This window comes from Procambarus clarkii, chromosome 56 (assembly GCF_040958095.1).
Source record: "Procambarus clarkii isolate CNS0578487 chromosome 56, FALCON_Pclarkii_2.0, whole genome shotgun sequence".
NCBI lineage: Eukaryota > Metazoa > Arthropoda > Malacostraca > Decapoda > Cambaridae > Procambarus > Procambarus clarkii.
The window spans coordinates 24,356,793-24,373,343 of NC_091205.1; the positions used below are offsets into that span (position 1 = coordinate 24,356,793).

Sequence of the window (16,551 nt, forward strand, 5' to 3'; positions counted from 1 at the left end):
AGTTTTGGGGTTCGATGCCAAATGCAGCCTTTCACCAGATGATAGTTTGCAACCAGCGGAACCAGGAGAGAGAACAACTTAGGTTTGCAAAAGTAAGTAAAGAGTAGATGGAAAGTAATTTGTTTGACAGTTGATGGCAATCATCGTGTGATAGACAGGTGTAACGAGGCAGTATACAGTATACATGTGTCTCTTGGGACACCCAAACACAGGTGAGGCAAAATTGATGAAGGAACACGTCATGGCTTAAAGGTACTGGCGGCGGGTGTAGCATTATTTTAGCGTCTCCTGTCACAGCTGTGAGTTGTTTTGTATTCTCACTAGCTCTTATCCTGTGGGAGAATGATGCTTCGTGGCCAGCATCCTGAAGGATACGTGCTCCAAGGCCAGTATCCTGCAGGATACGTGCTCCAAGGCCAGTATCCTGCAGGATACGTGCTCCAAGGCCAGTATCCTGCAGGATACGTGCTCCAAGGCCAGTATCCTGCAGGATACGTGCTCCAAGGCCAGTATCCTGCAGGATACGTGCTCCAAGGCCAGTATCCTGCAGGATACGTGCTTCAAGGCCAGTATCCTGCAGGATACGTGCTCCAAGGCCAGTATCCTGCAGGATACGTGCTCCAAGGCCAGTATCCTGCAGGATACGTGCTCCAAGGCCAGTATCCTGCAGGATACGTGCTCCAAGGCCAGTATCCTGCAGGATACGTGCTCCAAGGCCAGTATCCTGCAGGATACGTGCTCCAAGGCCAGTATCCTGCAGGATACGTGCTCCAAGGCCAGTATCCTGCAGGATACGTGCTCCAAGGCCAGTATCCTGCAGGATACGTGCTCCAAGGCCAGTATCCTGCAGGATACGTGCTCCAAGACCAGTATCCTGCAGGATACGTGCTCCAAGGCCAGTATCCTGCAGGATACGTGCTCCAAGGCCAGTATCCTGCAGGATACGTGCTCCAAGGCCAGTATCCTGCAGGATACGTGCTCCAAGGCCAGTATCCTGCAGGATACGTGCTCCAAGGCCAGTATCCTGCAGGATACGTGCTCCAAGGCCAGTATCCTGCAGGATACGTGCTCCAAGGCCAGTATCTTGCAGGATACGTGCTCCAAGGGCCCAGCATCCTGCAGGATATGTGCTGTATCCTGTCGGCTGTGACTAAATAGTTGCAATAAGTACTATAATTTAAGGACAGGTACCTATCCTTATCCTGAATTTGATTTCAGGCAGATTTCGTAGTAAACGAAGCGAATTCTATACCCTAATTTGGGCCTCTAACTTAAATCTTACCAATACTTCCGTAGAGTAACAACGAGTGAATACACACACTCGCAGTCTTGACAAAAAAAAACACAAGTTCTGCGACGCAAAGACAGATAAATCAGATTTTCTACAGGATATAAATCAGATTTACTACAGCATATAAATCAGATTTACTACAACAAATAAATCAGATTTGCTACAACAAATAAATCAGATTTACTACAGCATATAAATCAGATTTACTACAACAAATAAATCAGATTTGCTACAACAAATAAATCAGATTTACTACAGCATATAAATCAGATTTACTACAGCATATAAATCAGATTTACTACAACAAATAAATCAGATTTACTACAGCATATAAATCAGATTTACTACAGCATATAAATCAGATTTACTACAGCATATAAATCAGATTTACTACAGCATATAAATCAGATTTACTACAACAAATAAATCATATTTGCTACAACACCCTCAAGCAGCAATAAAGTAGTCCCCCCCATAGCTTAAGTGCGCACTAACCTATAGTTGCCCTCTGCCGCTCGCGTTTTCTATGACGCGACCAGCATCAGTGTATGCGTAATGGGTTTAATACCAATTTATAAAATTTTACTAAATTATCAATGTTTTAATGTTTTCGTTTGTGGTCTAATCTTGCGTTCATGTTCATTATTCTGGCTCCTGTGTTTAATCCCTCACACAGGATTGAATCTGTGTTTAATTAATAATTATTTAATCATCATTTTATATTTCCTCTGATACTTGTTAATCTAAAAACGTTCCTTACTTTGGTTTGTCCTTATTATACATCTTTATTGTTCCCTCTGCTCTACCCCTGGGTATTCCCCAAAACACTTCCGCTTTCTCTTCTGAGTTCGCTACAAGTTCCTGGACTGATCATATGTAGCAGCCCCGCCGGCACTCTGCCAAGGCGAGCCATGGGGGCCCTTCCGGACTACGAGAGAGGGGGGGTGGAGGTGTAGGGGCCAGCCAACCAATCAGGAGGCGAGCGGGGAACCCTTTCTGACCAGAGAGGGAGAGACAGAGGCAAATAAAGGGAAGGAGGAGGAGTCAGCCAGCTAATGCGAAGACAAGCAAGGCCCTCTCCCTCCCTCTCCTTCTCCCCGATATATAAGGAGCCGCGTCTCCTCACACCAGCAGTTGTCTTGAAGACGTGATCGCATCTCCTTCATCATGAAAGTTGTAAGTAGTGCCTCTTTTAAGTCTCTACGAGCAATGGGCCTAAAGCCACTATATTTACACGTTGAAAATAATCTAAAATGATTAATATTGTGCAAATTTGCTAGGATCATGAGATCATATTATATATTATATTTATATATCACTAAGAACTCTAAATGACCCGACCAGGATTCGAACCTATGCTGCTCAGGATATCTAATTTATTATCATGAGTGTAATAAACTATAATTTATAACAAGTGCAATCGACTATGAGATATAGAGTATAATACAATCGAACAAATAATTTATTAATACAGTCAAAGAAGGGAAGGTGAAGGAAGGGGGAAAGTGAGTACAAAGGTTGATTGAAGAGGTAAGAACTGGCGGCCAGTGGACAATGCATGGACACCCTAGACGACAATGTATGGAGACCCTAGACGACAATGTATGGACACCCTAGACGACAATGTATGGGCACCCTAGACGACAATGTATGGACACCCTAGACGACAATGTATGAGCACCCTAGACGACAATGTATGGACACCCTAGACGACAATGTATGGACACCCTAGACGACAATGTATGGACACCCTTGACGACAATGTATGGACACCCTAGACGACAATGTATGGGCACCCTAGACGACAATGTATGGACACCCTAGACGACAATGTATGGGCACCCTAGACGACAATGTATGGACACCCTAGACGACAATGTATGGGCACCCTAGACGACAATGTATGGACACCCTAAACGACAATGTATGGGCACCCTAGACGACAATGTATGGACACCCTAGACGACAATGTATGGACACCCTAGACGACAATGTGTGGACACCCTAAACGACAATGTATGGGCACCATAGACGACAATGTATGGGCACCATAGACGACAATGTATGGGCACCATAGACGACAATGTATGGGCACCATAGACTTTGTAATCAGCAACTCACAGAATTAACCCGTCTTTCTCCTTATTTCAGCTGTCTCTGATGTTGGTGGTGGCCCTGGCCGCTCTGCTGGGGTCAACCCGAGCCATGCCTGACCCCGACGCCCTGGCTGACCCCAAACCCGCTGCTGACCCACAGTTTGGATTCGGTGGGTTCGGTGGTGGATTTGGCAGTCACGAACGCCGCAGATTCGGGGGCGGATTTGGTCGCGGATTTGGTGGCGGATTCGGTCGCGGATTTGGTGGCGGATTCGGTCGCGGATTTGGTGGCCGCAGATTTGGTAGTCACGAACGCTTTGGCCGCTTTGGTGGCGGCTTCTTTTAGATAATCCTGGTGTAATATACACACTAAGATGCCACAAAGCCCCAAGTGCAGCGCGGGGTCACAAACTGAAGGACCAATCAACCCATCTCAAGAAACTAGTTCAGAGCCGTCATCGTCTTCCTCCACTAACCAGCGCCTTCAACACATCAACCATCATCTCCAACTTCCTGGATCACCATCATCTTTAGCTTCCAGCATCACCATCAACCATCATCTTCAGCTTCCAGCATCACCATCAACCATCATCTTCAATCTCCTAAAACCCAGAGCTCATAACTTGTTCACCTCAGTACATTAATTATTGGAGAGTGGTCAGCTGATGGTCAATCAGCTGATGGTTCAGTCAGCTGATGATTCAGTCAGCTGATGGTTCAATCAGCTGATGGTTCAGTCAGCTGATTGTTCAGTCAGCTGGTGGTTCAGTCAGCTGATGGTTCAGTCAGCTGATGATTCAGTCAGCTGATTGTTCAGTCAGCTGGTGGTTCAGTCAGCTGGTGGTTCAGTCAGCTGGTGATTCAGTCAGCTGATGGTTCAATCAGCTGATGGTTCAGTCAGCTGATTGTTCAGACAGCTGGTGGTTCAGTCAGCTGATGATTCAGTCAGCTGATGGTTCAATCAGCTGATGGTTCAGTCAGCTGATTGTTCAGTCAGCTGGTGGTTCAATCAGCTGATGGTTCAGTCAACAAATGTGAGCAAAGCGTGTATTTAATAAACATATATATTACATGCAGTATTTTATATCCAATTTTAAAAGAGCAAATTACAGAAAACAAGATTTAAATGAAATGCTAAATAAAAAATTGATATAGGATTGCTTCAAGTAAACCATTTGTTCAAAGCTAAAAGATGAGACTGAACTGACATTAGAGATAAACGAAGTAAATGTCACTCCTTGGTAATGGGGTAAATTATTATCAATTCCTATCCTCTTCTTTCCTATTTAGTCTTATCCTATCGTATGATGTGTTATCCTATCCACTCCTATGTTATAATTTCCTATCCATTTCCATCTTGTTCAATCCTACACTATTATAATATCCTATCCAATCCTACCCGATCGTAAAATACCATATGCTATCAAATCCAATCCTTTGCTATATCCAATTTAAACCTATAATATCCTTTCCATGCCACTCCTACACTATACTATCCTCCAATATCCTATCCTACCTTATCCTATCCTAGTCTATCGCTCCCTTTTCTATACAAGTTTTTTTTTTATTATTATTTTCTACCACAGACGTGGCCACACATTTACAATGCTAACTAGCACATATACATTTTCTTCTGTCCTCCATGGACAGGGTGAGAGATTTGTCGAACATACAGTTCAGAGATTTATTAAAACAACCACAGAAGGTGATCGTAGTGCTTTTAAAATGTTAGGCAAAGCTACATACGTAAATACATAGATACATAGATTTATAAATGCATTAAATATATACATATATACAAGTGGTATGACAAGTAGTGTCATTAACAGTGGAGAGAATAGTAGGTATAAACAAGTACAAGCCGGGATATACGAAAGGTAGACTATAGGTCTTCCTACAGTTTAGTGCTATATTTTAAGTTGATATACTTTAGTGCTATATCTAGGCTTCTCAATTAACCCAAGTATGAAATATAATGACTGCTTCCCTCACTCTTGCTATGTCATTATGTGATAAGGGTCCAGGATGGATCCAAACGTCTTCACATAAGGGTCCAGGATGGATCCAAACGTCTTCACATAAGGGTCCAGGATGGATCCAAACGTCTTCACATAAGGGTCCAGGATGGATCCAAACGTCTTCACATAAGGGTCCAGGATGGATCCAAACGTCTTCACATAAGGGTCCAGGACGGACCCAATCGTCTTCACATAAGGGTCCAGGACGGACCCAATCGTCTTCACATAAGGGGGTCTAAGACGGATCCAAACGTCGTCCCATAAGGATCCGGGCTGGATAGAAACGTCCGTTTCCGGCCCGGACGTATAATGCTTATGAACATTATATACATATAAGCATTATAGACATAAACATCGTAGAAATATAAACATTATGCCTTATAAATATTAAACATTATACCTTAGAAATATGAAACATTATACTCTTACGAACATTAGAGGTCTACAAACAATGAAGACTTATAAGAATCATAAACAGGTATATAATATAAATATATAATTATAGACAGGGGAGCATACTCAGGCAGATCCGAGGTATACTTGTGGTGCATGATTATTCAAACACAGGTAATACCACAACATATGCGCTGAAAAAATTAACACATTGACTTGCAAAACACACACACACACACACACACACACACACACACACACACACACACACACACACACACACACACACACACACACACACATACACACGTAAACAATCATTGTTTGGGAGCAACTAAGAAGTATGTAAGCTAACCCAGGTATGAAATAACAAGAGGGAGGCATTCATTTTATGTCACTACTCGATAAGGGTCCAGGACGGGGCCAAGACGGGTCCAGGACGGGGCCAAGACGGGTCCAGGACGGGGCCAAGACGGGTCCAGGACGGGTCCAGGACGGGTCCAAGACGGGTCCAGGACGGGTCCAAGACGGTTCCAGGACGGGTCCAGAACGGCTAGAAGACGGGTCCAAGACGGGTCCAGGACGGGTCCAAGACGGGTCCAGGACGGGTCCAGGATGGGTCCAAGACGGGTCCAGGACGGGTCCAAGACGGGTCCAGGACGGGTCCAAGACGGTTCCAAGACGGGTCCAGGACGGGTCCAAGACGGGTCCAGGACGGGTCCAGAACGGCTAGAAGACGGGTCCAAGACGGGTCCAGGACGGGTCCAAGACGGGTCCAAGACGGGTCCAGGACGGGTCCAGGACGGGTCCAGGATGGGTCCAAGACGGGTCCAGGACGGGGCCAAACGTCGAGCGAAATGTATTCGCTCACATCTACCAGGATTTTGTTGTTGTTTAAGATTCGCTACCTGGAACAAAAAGTTCCAAGTAGCACGGGCTATGGTGAGCCCGTAGTGGAGACGGACACACATCCAGACTACGGTGAACATTGGCTCACTTAACACAGCTACTTATATGGAACATTATCAACCTGTCCTCACACTTAAAGCAATGCATTTCCCCCCCCCCCTACGTTTTCATAGCGCTAAACACACAAATATTCCGATGATTTACTTGATTTTAAAGCAGTCGTAATAATGCAACCTGTTCCTTCGAATAATTCATCGCATGAGAAAATTAATTTGAGCAATACGAGGGATTCGAACCTGGGTACTCCCAGCAACGCCCCTTACCCCTGCACCACGATATGGCATAAGTTATTTGACACAATACAAATACATAGGTGCGCGACTGCGAATATCCAGGTCAAAGGTTCGAATCCTTGAAATTGCTATAATTGATTTCCTCATTCATATATCATGTGAATGCTATTTCCTTCTAAATACATCATATTTTGACGCAAAAAAAATACCCTACGTCAAAATATGATGTAGTATAAATCTTAAGAGCCTCGCTAAATTGACTTGGGTTGGTCTCGTTTTCTGTCCGTGGGTTCTCGGTTAGGTTAGGTTGGGATATTTTAGGATATCATTTCTGTGACGTGATAACTGGGAAGAGGACGGGCTGGATGCTGACGCCTCCTCACAGTAATGATAATCAGACATGTCAACAATGTCCTTGAGTGTCCTGTAAGTGATTCATCCTACCTTCCTGTGCTGGCAGTTCCTGATTCGCGCTTCCCGAATCCGGATCTACGCCGAGTACAGTGGATCTACGCTGGGTGGTGCATCTACGGTGAGTTTAGTGCATCTACGGTGAGTAGAGTGCATCTACGCTGAGAAAAGTGGATCTACACTGAGTAGAGTGCATCTACGCTGAGAAGAGTGGATTTACACTGAGTAGAGTGCATCTACGCTGAGAAGAGTGGATCTACACTGAGTAGAGTGCATCTGCGATGAGTAGAATGCATCTACGACGAGTAGAGTACATCTATGCTGAGTAGAGTGCATCTACACTGAGTAGAGTGCATCTACGCTGAGTAGAGTGCATCTACGATGAGTAGAGTACATCTACGCTGAGTAGAGTGCATCTACGATGAGCTGAGCACATCTACGCCGAGCAGAACGGATCTACGACAATTTCACTGGGATATTTTCGAAGCCATACACAACACGTGTGAAAACTAAGAAATTACACCAAATTGGTTGCAAAATATCAATAAAATACTTAAGCATTAATATCCCATCAAAGAGTTGCTAGAAATGACACATCACAGTCATGGCGTTAATCAAGGTTTATGTTGAAACAGTCGCTCATCCGGCGAGTGATTTACAACCACTCCAGGTGAGTGGTTGTAACCAGATCTGACCTGAGGAGCACAGCGCCAGTGGGAGGAGTTTGGAGGCGAGGCACAAACCATGTGCCCGCACAAACCTCTGACCCAGGTATATATATATACATATTTTTTTCCCCCGTTGGTCTCGGCACTGTGACACTTAGTGACAGAGGCACTGTGACACTTGGTGACACAGGCACTGTGAAGCACAAATCCTCGATACCGCTCTACCCCGTCATGACACCTCCCCCCCCCCCTCACCATTCTCCCCCCAGATGAAACATCCTACAAACGTAATACAAACATCAAGCAATACAAAAGCGAAGTGAATTTAACGTCAAAACCTAATTTTTTTTTATGGACGTGCAGTGACTTAAGAACTGAAAAGTTCACGTACTTTAAGGTGATTTATTAAATTATTGGTGCCACTTCAATACTTCATCTCCACCAACTTCCAGCATCTCTTCCAACCATCTTCTTAAACGCCGACCATCTTCAGGATTCATTTCCTTCATCTTCCTTTACTTCCATCATCTAACACTTAATTTAAGTTTCCAGGGCTCATGAAAGAACCATATTCACACAGTCTATTGATATTTCTATTTGATTGTCAGTAGAATTTTCTCGTGGATTGATTAATGGATAGAGTCCAACTAATTGTTCAATACTCATCTAATACGACATTAAGTGATAGACAAACAGATATATATAGAGAATAAAACATGCAAATATTGTCTTTGTTCTGTATTTTCTAGCCTATATGAATATATAATGTTGCATTGTTTTTCAATAACGTCGCCTCCATATCAAAGTTAATAATGAATAATCAAAATAAAAGTCTCAAAAGACTCAACAACAATCAAATAACCACTGAGGATAACTTCTTATCATTAACATCAACTTTAACAAACAATAAATCAATGTAACTAAACACTTTGCTCTCAATTAACTAAGTCCCAACTGGACTGGCAAATGACAAAGTCAAAAGCTCCTTTCAAAAGTTAAAAGTTCGAAATGACTTGGAAAAATTACCCATCCCCCTACAAAGGAAAATAAATGTTGACCAGACCACACACTAGAAAGTGAAGGGACGACGACGTTTCGGTCCGTCCTGGACCATTCTCAAGTCGATTGTGATGATTGAAGGAGGAGAAAATATATAACACGTCACTTAAGCACGAGATTTACAAGTCAAAATATATATAGAGATACACAGATAACTTTAAGGATAATCCTCCATAAAGCATCAAGTCTTACCTTACCAGCCAATATAAAAACATTCCTACTTGCTCAACAGACCACCAAACTTCCCACCTATAGCTACCAAAAGACTCATATCAAAACACTGAAATATTAACTATAAAACACAGTAAATCTATACACCTGCAAGTGTATATAGCACTATACAAGGTGTATAGGTAAATGGTGTCACATGTACAATTAGTCAAAATAGTTATGTCAAGCAAGCCAGGGGGGCTTGCATGGCATAACTTGCATGATAATAATAGTTATGTCAAGCAAGCCTCATGCAAGATAAGGGAAGCCCGTGACCCCGTTGTTGGGTGTAAGCGAGGGACATGTAGAGGCAGAGGAGAGATAGCGAGGGACATCTAGAGAGGAAAGAGGGACACTGAGGGAGGGAGGGAGGTCATCCCAACTCACCAGGAGCCACGTGAAGGCGGCTGGACGTGGTGCTGTGGCCGAGCAACGCAGTGGGTCAAGGTCCCCAAGTGCGACGTATTGTGCCGGCCGCGGGGAAGGACCTGGAGACAGGTGCCTCGACGCGCCTCACCCGTCCTCCTCAACACCACCATACTATACATCACCTCCCACGAGCCTACAACCATTCTCTAAATACCAGTTACATACACGTATACCATAAACACAAGTGATTGTTGACACCTCGCCATGATAATGAGAGCAAGAAGCACACTCAATTGGGTGAGACACAATAGACTTGATAATGGTCCAGGACGGACCGAAACGTCGTCGTCTCAAAAATATCCTTGGCTCTGTGGCTAGACGAGACCTACACCTAGAAGATGGAAACCAGTCTTATCTTCCAATCTTTGTCCAAAAGAGAGGCTTCACAAGCAACCCTCATCTTATCCCTTACCCTTCACCTCCCTGCTCCCTCTCCCTCTCACCCTTGCTTTCACCCTCTCACCCCTGCTTTCACCCTCTCACCCCTGCTCTCCCCCTCTCAGCCCTGCTTTCACCCTCTCACCCCTGCTCTCTCTCCCTCTCACCCCTGCTCTCTCCCTCTCACCCCTGCTTTCACCCTCTCATCCCTGCTCTCTCTCCCTCTCACCCCTGCTCTCCCCCTTTAACCCCTGCTCTCTCCCTCTCACCCCTGCTCTCTCTCCCTCTCACCCCTACTCTCTCTCCCTCTCACCCCTGCTCTCTCTCCCTCTCACCCCTGCTCTCCCTCTCACCCCTGCTCTCTCTCCCTCTCACCCCTGTTCTCCCTCCCTCGTATCACAAGCCATCTTACACCAGCAGCCCCAGATGTCTACATGTAAACAATAGTTTAACAATAATGGCAATACAAGTTCAATCCAATATAAAAATCACTAAAGCTTCAAATACACTAGTACCATCCACAGTGATGTTAGTATTTAAAAGCTCAGGGTTTAAATATTCAATTAAAAAATCACAATTAGAAGCACAATACAAAGCCAAATATATCAAAAGTGGTCGAGTGATTTTAATGCATACAAGTTATTATAAATTTCACTTATTGTATTAGAAAATAAATTAAAACTATATTCGAAAAAATAATGTACAGCTTCTTTTAAACACGTATTCTGCTAGGTAAACTAAGAGCCCTGTAAACCATCTGTTACGTAAGCCACCTGTACTGTAAACCAGTTGTGCTATACGCCAGGTGTATAGCACATTTGGCTGCAAGTCATGTAACCTTACTGTAAGACAGTTGTACAGTAAAGCAGCTGTACTGTAAACTAGCTGTATTGTAAACTATCTGTACTGTAAACTAGCTGTACAGTAAGTTATCAGTGCTGTATATCAGTTGTACTATAAACTAGAGGTATCTTTCCACCAACTGTACTGTAACCCAGCTCTACTGTATAGTTGGTTTGTTATATAGTAAACTAGTTGCACTGTAAACCAGCTTAATGTAAGTTAGCAGAATTGTAAACCAGCTTACTATAAGTTAGCAGAATTGTAAACCAGCTTACTGTAAGTTAGCAGAATTGTAAACCAGCTTACTGTAAGTAGCAGTGCTGTAAACCAGAGGTACTGTAAGTTAGCGATACTGTAAACCAGAGGTACTGTAAGTTAGCGATACTGTAAACCAGATGTACTGTAAACCAGCTGTACTGCAAACCAGCTGTACTGTAAACCATTTCTACTGTAGACTAGATATATTGTTAACCAGCTGCTCTATAAACCAATTGGACTGTAAACTAGGTCCTGCAATTGGGTAATTTGTTAACTTATATAAATAACACTGGAAACTGTTTGATTTGATTCTTAAAACTCCACCGCTTGCTTTATAACTAAACAAAGACCTTTTCCTCCCACATGTCGACTTGAAATATGAGTGGGGAGGGGGATACGAACCCGTACGAAAGTGCTGTTACCTCTCGTCAATAGACCTGGTTCAAAGTCGCATGTAGTGGAATTCTTGTGCAGACAATCGACTTGAAAATGGTCCAGGACGGACCGAAACGTCGTCGTCCATTCACTTTCTACTGTGTGGTCTGGTCAATAAGTGAAACTCTTTACCACCTAAGTATATAATACACGAGTTTCGGCCTCGGTGTTTGCTCAGACTCCTGACTGGTTGTAATTAGTGCCGCTGTATTTGACGGGTGTAGGAGCACGTTACGTGGCTGTAACATCACAAGCATTTCAGTGATTAAGTCACCTGTAATGACCTTCACTAATCTGTTAGTCTAATTATCTAATTATCGTGTGTGTTTGGTCTCTCTGTTCTGGCCCGTTTATGGCGTTCCCTTTGTTCACTCAACTTACACTTTCGAGGCTACAAACCCCTTCCGTATACCGCTCTACGCAACAATTTCCGGCTGTGATGGCCGCTCGACCCGCCAGACCATTGTCAAGGTGAGCGAGAAGTTCTTCCGTAGGAGAGAGTGGGAGGGGCCAGGAGACGAGCCAGTCTCTTCCGTCTGTATATAAAGATTTGCTCCTCCTCCTCGCGACACCAGTCAACAAGACGCTGTCTTCTTGAAAATCCTTCCGTCAGCATGAAAGGTGTAAGTACTGCCTCTTAGCAGTGTCGTCCAGGCCTGAGCAAGTGGATACAATCTGGAGATGATGAGGTTCAGTTGCTGATTTATAAAAAAGATTACCGGGTAACAGAATAGACATCGCGGGATTGTTTCAAGCGTAGGTTAGACATATACAAAAATGCGTTTGGGTGGGTATGGATAGGAGCTGCCTTGCATGGGCCAGTTTCCCTCTGCAGTTTCATTTATCTTTATGTCATTACAACCCTTAAGGCATATCTGCCATTTAAGCTCGTAAATAATTTAATAAATGACGAGTGTCAGTAAACGACGGTGCCGAGGCACAGGTCATCCTTAACCTGAACAGGAAAACATCGCAAAGGTTAGTTTAAATCAGAATTCTGATGGTTTAAAACAGGTTCACGTGAGCCACGAGCCTCTTTCAAGGTATCGATTTGCGAAATATGAGACCAATGTTTTTTGCTTTTCTTTCAATTTAGCACTTTAGATTATCTTGGGAGATAATTTTTAAGGATATTATAAGCCTCTGAAGAGGGTGATCAAAGCAGAACAAAGAGCATCGGAGTGTAGGTTATCTTGAGACGATTTCGGGGCTTAGTGTCCCCGTGGCCCGGTCCTCGATCAGGCCTCTACCCCCAGGAAGCAGCCCGTAGCAGCCCTCTAACTCCCAGCTACCTATTTACTGCTAGGTAATAGGGGCATTAGGGTGAAAGAAACATTTTGCCCATTTGTCTCCGCTTCCACCAGGGATCCGGAACCTCAGGACTACGAATCCGAAACGCTGTCCACCCAGCTATCAGACCTCTAAGGGGGAGGAGAATGAAAAGAAGCACAAGATCATTATTTCATTCATGTAACTCATCATCTTCGTTTCTCTCACCATATCAGCTGAGTGTGGTGATGGTGGTGGTGACCCTGGCCGCCCTGATGGGGTCCACGCTAGCTATGCCCGAAGCCTACGCCCTGGCCGACCCTCAACCCGCTGCTGACCCGCAGTTTGGATTCGGTGGATTTGGCAGTCGCGAATTCTTTGGTCGCGGCTTTGGTCGACGCAGATTCGGTCGACGCGGATTTGGCCGTCGTGGTTTCGGCCGCCGATTCGGCAGTCACGAATTTGGATTCGGCAACTTCTTCTTTTAATGAATAATACTGTGTCTGTCTTTCTCCAACTCTCTCCTAAGTGTAGCGTCTTGCACGGAAAATCCATAGTGGCAAATTCTTAAACTGCAGAACATTATTTTTAAAACTCAATGACTTTGCAGACCAAAAAAGAACTATTCTCTAGACAGAATTCGACTAAACAACACTATGGGACAGTCAAAACACGCATATATATCGTTCTCGCCCTCATCCATCTCTACTATCCATCAACGTCTCCGTCAATCATCCATCACTTTCATCCATCAGCTTTGAACCTTCAGCACATCTTCTCTAATGCTTAAGTCAGCACCTGCATCCTTCAAGATGATTTATTTATGAGGCTTCTATCTCGTGCTTATCAGATATCTTACATAAACTGACAGTTAAGTTATTAACAAATAACCTTGTATATGTAAAATAAACAGATTGCCATATATATACTGTATTTTATGTCCTACTGAGGGGAGGGAATTATCCGGGGAAAGCGCCAAGCCATTACGACTATATAGCACTTGGAAGGGGTCAGGATAAGGATATGGGATGGGACGGGGGGAATGAATGGTGCCCAACCATTTGGACGGTCGGGGATTGAACGGCGACCTGCATGAAGCGAGACCGTCGCTCTACCGTCCAGCCCAAGTGGTTGGACGGTAGGGCAATATTTCAATAGGACACAATCACGCGCGCGCGCGCACACACACACACACACACACACACCTAGAGGCTTGGTAGCTGAGTGGACAGCGCTTGGGCCTCGCAATCCTATGGCCCGGGGATCGATCCCCGGCGATAGCGGAAACAAATGGGTAGTTTCTTTCACCCTGATGATCCTATTACCTAGCATTAAATAGGTACCTGGGAGTTAGACAGCTGTTACGGGCTGCTTCCTGGGTGTGTGTGAAAAAAATGTTGATTGATTGACAGTTGAGAGGCGGGCCGATAGAGCCAGAGCTCAACCCCCGCAAGCACAACTAGGCGAATAAGAGCAACACCCACCCACGTGGGTGTGTAGTCACATTTAACCTATTCACTGTGACATTCCACTTAGGTCGAGTGAATAAAACTAATCATTACATACAGAATGTATGTAATGCCTGTCTATACTTCCTCATCACAATCGACTTGAGAATGGTCCAGGACGGACCGAAACGTCGTCGTCCCTTCACCTTCTAGTGTGTGGTCTGGTCAACAATTATACGCGACATTTCTCTAGATGCCTAAACAAAATTATTTCCATATAAACAAGTTCAAGTTCTTATCAGTTTATTGAGATCATTAAATCCCTACAGGATAGATCAGCTTAGGCTAATTGTACCCTCAATGAGGCTCACACATCTATCCAGTGCACAAATTATAAGTTAGTTTACATACCAATTACATTTACATTAATTTATATGGTCGATCAGACGCCCGAAGACTATAACTAATGTCACCCGCACCTGGGAAGTGCTGCCATCTGTTGGCGAGAGATTCAAAAGGTCAACCCAGGTGGTGACGCTTCCCTATTCAAGAATGCTTTGACCCCCCTGTTCATTCACCTCTTTAACGAAGGCCTATTTATACCATATCAAAATAATTGTGTTATAACTACAGTTAATAACTGAGTTTTCAATATTGTGTTATTTGAACGTTTTGTAGCGCAGTTGCCTACGGCCTTGCCTCACAACCCAAGAACCTGGGGCCAGATTCACGAAGCAGTTACACAAGTACTTACGAACGTGTACATCTTTTCTCAATCTTTAACGGCTTTAGTTACATTTATTAAAAAGTTTACAAGCATGAAAACTTGCCAATCAACTGTTGTTATTGTTATAAACAGCCTCCTGGTGCTTCGGAGCTCATTAACTGTTTAATAATTGTAAACAAAGCCGCCAAAGATTGAGAAAAGATGGACAGGTTCGTAAGTGCTTGCATTACATTTCTCTGCTTATCCAGTTTTATCCAACTTTCCTTCACTCTCTCTTTCTCTCTCCGTGTCCTCAAAACCTTTCTACGTCTCCTCCCACGCTGGAAGATAATGATTTCTTAAGACCTCTGCCAAGGCGACCTGGAGATATCCAGGAGAAAGTGGGGAATCCAGGAGTCTGACGAGTTTCTCTAGCAGCCAGAACGAGCATCATTAGTCGTTATGTCGATGGCCTCGCCTCTTGCGGGTCGACGTTCGATCCCCGATGTTACGAGTGGTTGCCGGGCCTCATTCCTTCACTCCTTCCATGAACCCAATTGTTGTAAATATGAATACAGTATACTATAGAAGACCTGTACTGGCCCAAGGGGAGGCAGCTCCTATTTTTATCCACCCAAACTCATTCATCCATATGTCTAACCTACGCTTGAAACAAGCCAGTGATCCCACGTCAGTTATGGTACCCGGTAATTGGTTCCATATATCATCAACCCTATTACTACATCTGTATTTACTGCAGTTTGGTAAAGGATACATATGATATCCTTGAGGCTATCTTACTGCAGTTTGGTAAAGGATCCCATCCATATGATATCCTTGAGGCTATCTTACTGCAGTTTGGTAAAGGATCCCATCCATATGATATCCTTGAGGCTATCTTACTGCAGTTTGGTAAAGGATCCATATGATAGCCTTGAGGCTATCTTAGTGTCAGAACTTCCCGGTACAGGATTCGAGGTTATATCAATTACTCGTTAATTATATTTAAATAGGAATGGTGCTTTTTGATATTGAGTTTAATGGTATTTGTACACTTTTGTGCTACTTTACAGCTGACATTGTATTGGGAGTTTTTTGTATGATGACAGGATGAAAGTTTATGGAGAAGGGGAGTATCCTACAAAAGATACTTAATCAACCAGGCTCTGAATCATTCGTCAGGCTGCGAGCACCCGCATCAAACAGCCTGGTTGACCAGATCACCAACCAGGAGGGCTGGTCAGAGACAGGGCCGCGAGGACAATGATCCCTGGAACCATCGACAGGACAGGTCACAGTGATGGAAAGAGAGATTAAACAGGATGGAGGATGGATTAAATTAAATTAAATTAAATTAAGAGATTAAAGAGGATCTTCTATCTTGAGGTTATCTTGAGATGATTTCGGGGCTTTAGTGTCCCCGCGGCCCGGTCCTCG

General features: G+C 44.0%; 1 long non-coding RNA gene and 1 other non-coding gene across 2 annotated transcripts; both read left to right on the forward strand.

The window, feature by feature from the left end:
- Positions 1-2,249: 2,249 nt before the first annotated feature.
- LOC123770751 (uncharacterized) lies at positions 2,250-4,459 on the forward strand. Its single transcript, XR_011223060.1, has 2 exons — positions 2,250-2,467; positions 3,443-4,459. It is a non-coding gene; the product is annotated as an uncharacterized protein (transcript).
- A 5,884-nt stretch (positions 4,460-10,343) lies between these two features.
- Positions 10,344-13,884, forward strand: LOC123770752 (uncharacterized). Its single transcript, XR_006774398.2, has 2 exons — positions 10,344-12,314; positions 13,197-13,884. It is a non-coding gene; the product is annotated as an uncharacterized lncRNA (long non-coding RNA).
- The last annotated feature ends 2,667 nt before the right edge of the window (positions 13,885-16,551 follow it).